At 38.2% G+C, this 12,333-nt stretch overlaps 1 protein-coding gene across 2 annotated transcripts in view; it reads right to left on the bottom strand.

Moving 5' to 3' along the window:
- The window catches only part of LOC5569070 (LIM domain transcription factor LMO4), a 194,707-nt gene that overhangs the window by 111,701 nt on the left and 70,673 nt on the right, over positions 1-12,333 (bottom strand). Inside the window, exon 1 of one of the 2 annotated variants that reach the window (XM_021847345.1) lies at positions 11,110-11,879. The exons of the other annotated variant lie outside the window; for it this stretch is intronic. The gene's annotated coding sequence lies outside the window, so the exon portion shown is untranslated. Of the gene's footprint in view, positions 1-11,109; positions 11,880-12,333 lie in introns of those variants that run through there. 2 annotated transcript variants of the gene reach the window in all.

Raw genomic sequence — 12,333 nt, forward strand, 5'->3', positions numbered from 1 at the left:
TTGGTTCTATCTCGTTAGACCGAAAATAGCCGATGGTTCCACAATGAGAGCAGTAATGATTTCTGTAGAAACCGCCAAACAAATTCAAACTCTCAGAAGATGTTGATAGTAATCCATTGAAAATCACTTCTGAAATCTAGTATGAATTAAAATAAATCAATTTGCCGATGAATTTCTTAGAGCATCACTATGGGCTGAGAAGATTCTATAATTATCTCAGCAGATTTTCCCTAAAAGTCTCCTCAAAAATGTTTCTAGAAATTCATAAAGAATTACTTATATAGAAAAAATATAGTTTAGATTCCAATGATAATTTCACTAGTTTATGGTTGTAGATGAATCAATCAAGATGTTCAGAAGAAATTTGTCCTGAAGTTCACCAGGAAATTGGCAAACATCGCTGATGAAATCTCTCTAGGATTGCATATTTTTATTTGCTTGGTTTAGCAGCCAGTCTTATAAATTCAAAGAAAAAAAACGGCAAAATGCATGTTGCCGAAACGCCGTGAAATAGTGAATCGTCGTTTTTCCTTCGATTTCAAAAGATCGTTTTTCCTCTGATTCAAAAGATCGTACTGCTTGCCCAATTTATTCAGATTTTGAGAGCCTTCTCAAAATGTATGCTCATTTGGACGAAAATTAGCATGACTTATGCCTAAGGCGTCCATTTTGAAAACGGTCTTCGACAAAGTCGTAGCTGATACATGTATACAACAGTATACTAACCATATTAACCCTCAAGAGCAAGCAATATGCCCAATTGAACGAATTGTTGGCTTCTCTCATAGTAATTCCCATACAAGCTTTGAAAGGCTTGTGCAGTCTCAAGTTTCTCCCAAATGAGCTCGAATCTCGAGAAGACACTCAAAATTTGGTCTAGAATCGAATGAGCTTTGCTTTGGTTCCACAACCTCAAGTAAGTTTTACATCCTCAAAAACTTGGTACAATTTTGTACAATACTAATATTTTAGAAACCTCTTCAAAAATCATTCTAGAAATTTATAGAGTCACTTTCAATCAATTATAGATCAATTATTCTATTAATCTATATGAATAAAAGTACAAAAAAATGGTATATATTTACCGGGAAAGCCAAATAAGCAGCCTACTATGCGTTAGCGTAGTTACGGTATACTTCGTAGATTGGATACTAGAAACATTCATGTTTCTTTTTAATAATCTCATCCTGACTACTTTCAGGAACAAGGCAGGGGAGTATACCTTGTTCAAATCATAAACAAGAATAATAAAAGCATGAATATCACTATTCCCGGCCACGCCCATCTTTACCGTAACTTGGGATAGGGGAAGGAAATGTTGATGTAGCACTTACTTAATGAGAGGCCACCGACTCAGCGACACCCTCATAAGTGCTACGGAGTTGGAGGTTGGGGAAGGTATGTTGTCAGGATTCGCCTAGAAAGCTGGCGATACACCATAAACATTTGTTGTTTAAGCGTTTTCAATTTAATCTTTTGAATGCCGGAAATCAAAAGAGAAAACAATAGTTTATTTACAGTATAAATAGTATTTCGCGAAATGCTTGTCGATTGTGCAGTAATATTTTTGCTCAATAGCCAGTAAAAAGCAAAACCGACCCCTCCAGGGTCATCGGATTGTAGAAATTAACGATACGCGTAAAAAAAAAAAACCACGCCCATTGAAAAACAAAAAAAACCCGGTGGTACTGTATTTTTAGATAATCGAAAAACGAAAGGAAGCGCGTTCGAACTAAAAATCCTAGGATAACACAGTCGGTTTTTCTGCTCAAAATTCTACGAAAAGCAGAATCGATCCCTCCAGGGTCATCGAACGGTTAAAAAGCATCCACAACCGATTGTTAGTTGCGTAATACCCGCCCAGACAGAATGCGCAATCTGAACATAATTATCAAACTCCGAAAATAACATTTCCCGTTCAAGAAACGATCAGAAGTTCCACGACGCGGACAAAAACGATCCGGAAAGCTCACAAAAGAAAAAGTATCATACTGGAACAAACTCACCGGATTGATTCTCTAAATTCATGTGCTGCCAGTCACTTTCGGATGGTTCGGTGAACTTGGGGCAGCCAAAAACCAACAGTACTGAGGACACAAATCAAACAAATCACTTTTTCATTTTTCACTTTTCACTAATCCATTTCTGAATGTAAAATTGTATTCTTATATAACTGTATATTCCATAACTGTATAAGCAGCCTACTATGTGGCAATAAATCGTTTGCCAGGACAACTAGTTTGAAATAATTTTTGAAGTAATTGCGGTTAGTTGGTCTTATAATCGTTGGGTGAAACATCACCCCTGATTCCTTCCCCTTTTCTAGGTAACGGAAAAAGCGTGGACAAGAGGGGTCCAAAATTGGCCTCAAACGGATATTCAAAGCTATTCAGCAGATCAAGGGCTGCCGGGCGATAAACAGTCTGATTGAGAATTCTTCTGCTAGGTGGTACTAGTGACAAATTTTATTCAATCATTTGTAGCTCAAGACCATTATCAGCTCTGACCAACCTCTGTGTCATCGGCAAAGCTGTTCAGCAAATCAAGAGCTATCTGGTGGTTAAGAATCTGATTGGAAATTCATCCACTAGGTGGCGCTATAAAATAAAATCTTCAATCTTCTCTATCTTATCCTTATCAGTTAGAAGAGTAGTGTCTTCGCTAAAGATATTCCACAGATTAACGGCTATCTGGCGAAAAATCTAATTGAGCAATTCTCGCTGAAACCAGGCCGCCATCGGCACCCATCGTTAGAATTCCAATTTTATGTCACTGATCGCTAGCTTTCGATAAAACTTAAGGGTGGTCCTTTTTGTTTTCTCAAATTGGTGGACCCCTCGTACGCCAGCTAGCTAAACAGTTTGCAAAAAAGCCCATTTTTTTATAAATCTTGGGTATTTCTTCATGTGATATGTCTCATATTTCCCTTGGAACACATACCAAACTTAATGGCATCGTATAGAGAAAGGATATAGCTTTCATTTGAAGTTAAAAAAAAATCCGGCGGCCATTTTGAATTTGGCCGCCATCTTGAATTTTGTTAGAAAAATCGTTTTTTCACCATTAGCGCACCGCTCGTTTTGAATTCTGAGATCACCATCAGAAAGCTGAGGAAAAATTGCGTAAGATAGGCTACAGAAACTAGGTGTGCAATGGTATTTACCCTATGAAATGAACGATTTTCTAAAACATGTTCCACGATTTTGACGTATATGGCGAGTGCAATCAATGCAAACATCATTTTTTGTACAACAAAGATACAAGTTTTCAATAGTTGGTGTATTTTTCGAGTCAAATGAAGAATAGGAGTATTATTTAGAGTGATAAAATCTGGCGGCCATCTTGGATTTTGACGCCATCTTGATTTTGACTAGTAGAATGAATTTTTCACCTTGATAGCACTCAGCATGTCGAATTTAGAGGTTACCAATAAAAACAAGGTTACGTATACTCTTCTTCTTATTATTCTTCATTTTCCTGACGTTACGTCCCTAGTGGAACCGAGCCTGATACTCAGCTTTATTAGTTATAAATACAGGTTATTAAATAGGAATTTTCTTTTATAATACGATTTTTAATAACAGAATATTTCTTCGACATATCTTTGAATTCAGTTATTATGAATAAATAAATTTAATGAATAAAAACCGTCCAAAAACATTGATTGAAATAAACAATTTTTTTTTTACCATATGCTTTTTTTGTCATCGAATGAAGTTTATAAATTGTGCGTTGGGACATTAGTAAGTTTTGTGGTTATATCTGTAGTTTTAACGTAAAACATTTCCAAAAGTGCATTAATTTAGAATGGAAATTTTAAATTTTTAAGCAAAAAAAATCCTTGATTTTCTGAATCATAAAGTATTGTTTTACTAACACCCAACATGCATGTGAAAAATAGCGAAATTGAAAGGTGAGAAGCAGGCTTTGTTCTGATACACAGTAAATGGACGTAATGCCGAAACTCAGGTGAATCATTTTGAGTTTGGAAAATCTGGTGGCCATCTTGGATTTCGACGCCATCTTAGTTTTTAGCAGTAGAATGATTTTTTACCAGCTCAGCGCTCTTCATGTTTAATTAATTAAAGATCTCCGTTAAAAAACAAACAGATTCTTTATTTCTTATCTTATTTTAGCTGTTCAACAGATTGTTCATTTCTATCAATGGTTTTAGACCAAATAAATGAAAGAATTAATGCTATTTTCAACTCGCAGATATGCAGAACAATCATTCAGGTGGCAAATAAGCGTTAAAAAATTCTACTTGTCAATTTATTTTTGAAGCTTAGGGGCTGGCTCTATTCCAGTAGGGACGTAACGTCAGGAAAAAGAAGAACAAGAAGAATAGTAAGTGTAACGGTGGCATTAAAATTCAACATGTTGAGTGTTATCAAGGTGAAAACTCATTCTACTACTTAAAACCAAGATGGCGTCAAAATCCAAGATGGCCGCCAGATTTTTTCATTCTAAATAATACTCCTATTCTTCATCTGACTCGAAAAATACACCAACTATTGAAAACTTGTATCTTTGTTGTACAAAAAATGATGTTTGCATTGATTGCACTCGCCATATACGTCAAAATCGTGGAACATGTTTTAGAAAATCGTTCATTTCATAGGGTAAATACCATTGCACACCTAGTTTCTGTAGCCTATCTTACGCAATTTTTCCTCAGCTTTCTGATGGTGATCTCAGAATTCAAAACGAGCGGTGCGCTAATGGTGAAAAAACGATTTTTCTAACAAAATTCAAGATGGCGGCCAAATTCAAAATGGCCGCCGGATTTTTTTTAACTTCAAATGAAAGCTATATCCTTTCTCTATACGATGCCATTAAGTTTGGTATGTGTTCCAAGGGAAATATGAGACATATCACGTGAAGAAATACCCAAGATTTATCAAAAAATGGGCTTTTTTGCAAACTGTTTAGCTAGCTGGCGTACGAGGGGTCCACCAATTTGAGAAAACAAAAAGGACCACCCTTAAGTTTTATCGAAAGCTAGCGATCAGTGACATAAAATTGGAATTCTAACGATGGGTGCCGATGGCGGCCTGGTTTCAGCGAGAATTGCTCAATTGAGAATTTATCCGCTAGGTGGCGATAGTAAGTAGTCTACTTCAATTGTCTGTATCTAAAGATCTATATCGGCTAGAAGGTTGGTGTCTTCGGCAAAGTTGTTCAGCAGATCAAGAGCTATCTGGCGGTACATGACTGGGAATTCATCCATCTTCCATCTTCTTTATCCCAGATCCTTATCAGCTAGAAGGTTGGTGTTCTCGTTCAACAGACTAAGGGCTTTCTCATGGTGGAAAATCTGATTCAAAAACACATCCACTAGGTGGTGCTGGTAACAAATTTTCTTCAATCTTTCGTGTCCTAAGATCCTTATCAGCTGATCAAGGTCTATCAGACCATGGAAAGTCTGATTGAGAATTCATCACGCTAGATGATTTTTTGCTAGATCACGCTAGTTACATTTTTTTTCAAACTTCAGTATCTCGATATACTGGAAAAAATAAAGGTTCGTATCCTACGGTGAAAACTAACTGAGAAATAATCCGATAGATGGCGCTACGGTCATCTCACATTATCTTTATATTCAAAATCTTCATATTGAATTATAGAATCATAATAAAAGTTGGTTTTCATGACTTTCCTTATAGCCTCTTGAAGTGCAGTTGCATTGATTTTGTGTTTTTTTATGTGAGTGGCACATTTCATAATTGTTTTAGTAAACATAGGTAATAATTTCTGATCGGCTATATATTGGCGCCATTTTTTGTTTACCTCCAGATAGCTTTTAATCTGCTGAATGTACTTACAGAAGACACCAACCTTCAAGCTGATAAGAATTTTGAGATAAAAATTTGTCACTACCACCAATTAGCGGATACTTTCTCAATTGATTTTTCCACTTTCAGATAGTCCTCAAGCTGCTGAATAACTTTGCCGAAGACACCAACCTTCTAGCTCATTTGGATGTTTAGATATCCGTTTTAGGTATCCGTCAGGTATCTGCTAATAACTTCACTATGATTTAATACATGGCTGTAGAGGAAGTCAAAATTTTCCAAATAAATTTGTCCTCGATCAAGCAAAAAGTTCACCAAAGAAGTTCCATAGAGTTTTCATGGACATTACAGGAAACTGGCAAACATCTTTTTTGAAATCTTCCTAGGAATGAACCAAAAATGTGTTATGGATGTCTCCAGTAGCAATCTTAGTATATAGTTACTACACTTAGCCGAACACTTCCAAACGACATTGAAAATATCATATTTATCGAGTAAAAATACTACAGTACTACTAGTATTGTGGAATATGTTATAACAAACATACAGAACGTCATAAGCGCGAATTGAAAAATCCTTAACACTCAATAGAAGAATAACAGAAATCTCCGTGAACGATCACCCCCGCCTTCCCCCTTCGAGAACTTGTCATGGCTCCATGGAGATCCGCAAACCACTGGTTGTCAAAACTAGCTCTAGTTGGTACAATTTCAATAGATTTATGATAACAAACTTTTTGTCAAAGGGTATAAGTAGCAGAATACATACAAACTTTTGCAAAGTGTGCTAAATGTATCAAAATCATGATAATTGCATCAAACCGACTACTTTATTACTTCTAGTTGAGCGACATACATTTACAAGAAATCAAAAAGCTGCAGTGGTTAGCTTTTTCTTCTTGGAATTACGTCCTCACTAGGACAGGGCCTGGTTCTAAGCACAGTGTTCAATGAGCACTTTCACAGTTATAAACTGAGAGCTTTCTTTGTCAAAGTTACCATTTTCGCATTCGTATATCGTGTGGCAGGTACGACGATACTCTATATCCAGGGAAGTCAAGGAAATTTCCATTAAGAAAAGATCCTGGACCGACGCATTGTGCATATTGGATTTTTGAAAAGTATAATCAACCAATAAAAATTCCAAAAATATCGAACGTCAGGTTTTTGGCGTAAAATGTTGTGTCCGATAAGCAAAGCCTCACTGTAATTGATGCCCAATGTTAATATTGAACTTATTACAATTTTTTTTACCGGAAGACGACTGCTAATGCACCTTTTGAACCTTAGGAAGTGATGGAATTCTCATTTTAAACATTTTTACAGCACTGTGGAAATTTCTTGTACTGGAAAGCATATTGCCCGATTGGTTTTGGAACGTCAAGATTTGGACCATTGAAAAAAAAACATTGACAAGCTAGGGAGACATACGGCTTCGGCACCTTGCGACTATTATCGGCAACCAAATTTCAAACGCCAAATACACAGTATTTTTCTATCAAAACACACCAACATTCAGATGATTCTTTGTTCTGTCAGCAACCCTTGACGAGATTTTCGAGACGGAGCAAACAATTTCGCCAGAGATGTCAGCAATTTAAATGAACATGCCTCAAAATGCGACTGATTTGGAGCTGCCGAAGTGATTCGTTTGCAGTAGAGTGTCCATTTCCCGGCCGTTTTGCTCGTCCCGGGATTCGGGACACATTTCAGATAAGACTTTCTTATTCTGATGATCAAAATCTTAAAAATCAAACCTTGGCTTGACTTATTACGAGTTTGCAATGGATTTTTCAAAATTCTCTATAACACTTATGAATGGAAGTATGGTAAAAACTTAAGTTATAATTTTAAAACAATTTGCTTCAAACATTTGAAAAGTCATAAAAAACTTTAATACAAAAGAAACGATCAAAGATCATTGAAGGTATTGTAGATCATGCTAAAAGTTAATTACTTAAAATTATTGACAGAAGTTTACTGCCGTGAATAGCAAGTCAGTCCCATCTGTATTTTGGCCAAAATTGAGTTAATATCAGTTTTCATTATATCTTCTAATGATCTTTCAGCAGTAACGAGAAATCACTTTTTGTTCAGTAAAATTAGGAAAAAAAACCAAGTCGAATAATCCTTTAATGAAAAGTAAACGCATGTCAGTCCCACTGCAGATTTTCGCATCGTGTTACACAAAAATGAATCATTATTTGTGAAGGTATCGGAGTGAAAAGCAATTTATGTTCCAATCTCTTGGAATACATGAATATTTGTATGGAAAACGAGATTGAAAACTTCTCAGTCAATTTTCTCAATGTCTAATTCTTACAGATGGTACTGACTTGCAATTTGCGATAGTTTAGTTGTACTCTCAAATTTATTATCTCTGCATAGGCTTATGAAAACGGTTAATGTTAAAAAGAAAAGCATTAAAACGTTGGTCAAGAGGTTGAGATCAAGATCGACCATCAATGTTGCATACTTCTATCAATAACGGCCTACTTTGCCTCAAGGCTCATGTTAGAATCGATAATATGTCAAAACTGACAAATCAGTTTTTTCCGATTATTCAACAAATCAAGAAACACAAAACGTCCGTTTATCTTCATTAACACAATGGAGAAACAATTGTTTTAATTTTTGCAAATGACCGATTCTAGGTTTTATTTAGTATTCCCACTTTAAATCAACTCTAATTGTAGTTAAACAGTAATACTAGCTCTATTTACATCGTTAATATGCATAAATTTTAGCTTGAGCAGCATGGTAACTTAAGATAATTATAGGTTTTTTTCTTAAACTGATACGTGCATCAAAAATCACACCAAAATGTGTACCGTAAGGACGCCATTCACCGCTCATTAAATTATTTTGAAAAATCTGAACAAATTTTCGCAATAAAAGTTATTTGCAAGTATCGGTATACCAAAAAGGGTTGTATCAAAATGAAATTTATCTGATACTATCTTATACATTTTTCATAAAAAATAATTTTAGGCTGTTCAAGGCAATAAATATGAGTTCAACAATGATTCTACTCTGGCAGATCAAAAAATGCTTCTAAGCTGCTAATGTTAAATATGTTATCGTACTATAGTACAAAGATAACAACCAGCTAATGAAAGTAAATTGATTTCAACTAGTGCTGTGTATAGGGCCTCATACTTAGGATGAGCGGTGAATGGCGCCCTAAACCTGTATCATTGGCATACATATCATCTGGTACCATTATACATTTTTCACATTTCAACTTTTTTTCTTACAAAAACAAATGGTTTATCTTGCATAAAGAGCAAAAAGTTATGAAAAATAACAAACGACTGATTTTTGACAGAATTTAACATGTTGAAATGGTGTTAAATGATCAGTGAATTGCGTCCTTACGGTACAATCCTTACTTTGAGCCAAAATATTAATGTACAGTGTCCGTTCGATACTGTTAGCCCGTCCAAAAATTTCATGTTGCCTAAAACGAGCCCTGCCTGAATCGAACGTGCTATGGCATTGCATAGTAATATGTTTGCGCTTATCACGCCAAAGTCCATTTCCATGAAAATTTGTATGGGAATGACTATGAGAAAGCCAAGTAACTGATTCAATCGGTTATAGTTGCTACCCATTTGCCTTTGAGGGTTAGTGTTGTGCAGATACTGTTAGGTCTGTCGAAATGCACATAGAGCACTCATCAGCTACAACTTTGTGCCAGACCATTTTAAAATCGGACGTCTCAGTAATAGATTATTGATTTTTACGCAAATGACAGTTGCAAGGACACTCGAAATTTGTTTTAGAATCAAATGAGCGGTGTGAAGCAAAAACGGTTTTAATATCACCCAAAACACACTAAGCCAAAAGAACTTCATGCTCAGCTTAAAATCATCAACTGTTAATGTACACATAGAGCATCAAGCTGGGACGCAAACATTGTTACAATTTGGATGTAACGCAATTCAGAAGAAAAATGATGCATAGAAAGTGAAGTTACTCTAAATAACAATCTTTTCAATACACTCAGATCCAGGATCTAAGTGAATCTTCAAAATACATTCGGTCAATGATTATGGTTGCCCGTCATTTGATTGATCTATCTTCATGACTGCAATCAACAAATTGGTTCGCCTCCACCGCCGATGCACCAATCCACCGTTGCGCTTCCAATCGGAAAATCACATCGTCCCTCCGTCCGCACAGGAATCCATTTAGCAATTCATCACCCCCATCAACCTGCTCAACACCGTCGTTGTCGTCGTCTTCTACCAGACGCGGCTTCTGCTGCCGTTCATAAACACTTTGTCCCCCATGGGCTGCACCGGAGAATGGAGTCGAGTATTTTACTCCATGTTCCTACGTTGGCTACGAACTGGGGCAAACCTAACGACTACAGTTTTTTTTTATTTCGTTGTTCTGTGTGGACACCAACCACATCGGGAGCAAACCCAAGAACACCGAAAGTGTTTACCTGTGTCTGCGAATTACCGACCGAGAACTGTACTTGCCCTGAGAGAGAGGAGACAGCTGGCTTAGATTGCGAGCTCCCAAAAGTCACGGGAACCTGTCATCAACTGTCACTGGAAAACCGCACATTCGAAGGGCAGAGCGTGAAAAACCGTCAAAATTTGGCCAAACTAAAACTGGATATGATTGAAAATTCAGATTGTTTTCCTGTGCTCTCGCATCTAAAATCTTTGATTATTAAAATATTGTCGATTGGATTCAAATTGCTATTGATTTTTTTTAAATTTATGATCTTTTTGATAACAAGTGAAATGTGAAAATGGTTTTCACCCAGTTTGTGCTCTCTGAACCATTGTGCACAACCCAAACATGAGAAGAAGAAATCAAAGAAGCCGAGAAAACAAGCCAGTTGTCAGTGAGCTGTCTCCTCTCTCTCAGTACTTGCCCAACACCCGCAGTCGCACCAACCTTTTTTACCGCCAGGTCCTCCTCCGCCGATTCGGCGAGGAGCGGAACAACGGTGCGACGGGGTGTGGACACACATAAAATGATAGCAAAGAGAGAAATAGCCAATTAGTGAATGTTTCATCCAATTTTTTCCCTCTGTCCCTCTGGTGCGCGCTCGTTTGGCTCCCGGAGTTGGATTTCAGTTTTTCGTTCATGCATTTTATGTTTTCCAAATAGTTTTTGCTGCTAGCGACGGCGAAGGCCTGTCCCAAGTCCTGGGCTTGTACCTACTGGGGGTACGTGAACTAATTCTGCCTTCGAAATCACTTCTCACTTGGCACTGGAAGACGGTCGGTAGCAGCACTCCGACGGGGGGGGGAACACAATTAAAATAAAAAGCAGTTGAACTCGGAACAGACCTTTTCGAGCGATGGGATATATTGCTGCAACGACGGCTGGCGCTGAGGTTGTTCGACGGCAGTGCGCGCGTGGATCGGGTTGCTGCTACTTGCTGGCCGTTAGAACGATTTTTGAGGTATCACAACACAAACACTTGGCCCTGCTCCTGTTCTTCGCTCTTCTCTTCTTCGTCGAGACACAATAGCACTAAACTCACAAAGCACATAAACCGTGCGGTATGGCACAGGAAGAGCTCTCTGTATATTTGCAGACACCAAGGAGCGAACACTCTCACACACAGTAATGAGTGGGGATTTTAATTAAATTAATTAAAGCATTTTGGTTTTTCTTTTCGAAATTGCACAAAATAAACAATCATTCAGACTAATGATCGCGAAAGCAAACGACGGCTCCGAGACAGAAAGACGAACGAGAAGACTCTAGGTCTTGGATCCGCGCGACGACGAACGATGGTTGAGGTTTGTGGAGGACACACGCGTGCGGTGTTCTGAACCCACTTCTGGCCTCGCTCGACAAGGTCAGGTCGGTTTAGGACGGAAGAAGCGGTGATTATCGGCGAGGAGTCCCCTTTCGAACGAAAGAGACTGCACAACAAAACACGCCGCACTTCTACTACGCTTCTGCTGCTGCTGGTGGTTCCACTTCCACGATCCGATATATGGCGACGAATTCTTCCAAAATATCACCCCGTAGTTAACTCGGCTACGGCGTAAGCGACGACGACGAATACGGACTCACGTGCGACAACGTTGATTGCGAAGGGAGAACTGAGTGAGCAGACTCAGCTTTGGGTCTCCTTCGGCTCGACTTTTCGCTCTCCGCCTCACTCGGGGCGCGCGCTCCGTTCGAAGAACAAGCATAAGGCGAAGACACAAGACACAAAGCGAAAACCCCGAGAATCATAACTACGGAGAATGAGGGAGAGCATAGCCAACATAGCCGTCACCAATCCTATACATATACATATAGCTATTACAACGTCTACGCTGTACCGTCATACACCTCTATACGGCATATAAACACAGGACTCCCTCTTGTTGCCTGCCTCATCGCTCACGTCATCCCGTCCGTTTTGTGAGTAACCCACTCGCTGCACCGTTACTCACCACCCCTCATCATCATCATTCGGTTGCTTCTAGACAGACGGGGTCTCATCGCGGCTCTTGCTTTTGGCTTATTTCGTTCATCAACACCCAGCAGCAGCAGCAGCACACTGTCGCTCG

The sequence above is a fragment of the Aedes aegypti genome, chromosome 2, assembly GCF_002204515.2.
Source record: "Aedes aegypti strain LVP_AGWG chromosome 2, AaegL5.0 Primary Assembly, whole genome shotgun sequence".
NCBI lineage: Eukaryota > Metazoa > Arthropoda > Insecta > Diptera > Culicidae > Aedes > Aedes aegypti.